Source organism: Chiloscyllium punctatum, chromosome 28, assembly GCF_047496795.1.
Source record: "Chiloscyllium punctatum isolate Juve2018m chromosome 28, sChiPun1.3, whole genome shotgun sequence".
Classification (NCBI taxonomy): Eukaryota; Metazoa; Chordata; class Chondrichthyes; order Orectolobiformes; family Hemiscylliidae; genus Chiloscyllium; species Chiloscyllium punctatum.
This window is the reverse complement of record NC_092766.1, coordinates 37226500-37227009: the sequence shown is the minus strand read 5'-3', so window position 1 is coordinate 37227009 and position 510 is coordinate 37226500. Positions and strand designations below refer to the sequence as shown.

Sequence of the window (510 nt, the reverse complement as noted above, 5' to 3'; positions counted from 1 at the left end):
CTGACTCTTTTCTCTGTCCGTCTGCCTCATGACTTTATAAAATTCTGTAAGGCCATTCCTCAGCCCTGAAGCTCCAGGGAAAACTGTCGAAGCCAATTCAGCTTCGTGCTATTGTCCAAACAGTGTAAACCTTGCAAATCTTTTCAAATACTTTCGGAATTGTTCCACGTTCGTTACTGAATGCGCGATCTGTTCGTGCCTGAAGTGAAGCTTGCCTCGGTACGGTAGCGTAGCCGAGTGGTTTAAGGCGCTGAATTTAACCTCCAGTCTCTATCGAGTCGTGGGTTCGAATCCCACCGCTACCAAGGTGGCGGCTGTTCTACCGCAAGCAGTTGAACATAGGGAGCATATGTGTTTTCGTCGTTGTGGTTGCAGCTGCTCAGGCCTCTGAACCAGACTGACTTGGAAAACAGTGTGAGTCCTTGCTGTCGGACCCTCCTCAACCCCTCTGCTTTCGGACAGACGCGCGGCCAGTTTCTGTGTCTCAAATCGTCAGCGCGTTTGTCTGGA

General features: G+C 50.4%; 1 non-coding gene across 1 annotated transcript; it reads left to right on the top strand.

Moving 5' to 3' along the window:
- Window positions 1-223: 223 nt before the first annotated feature.
- On the top strand, window positions 224-305 carry trnal-uaa (transfer RNA leucine (anticodon UAA)). The gene has a single exon. It is a non-coding gene; the product is annotated as a tRNA-Leu (tRNA).
- The last annotated feature ends 205 nt before the right edge of the window (window positions 306-510 follow it).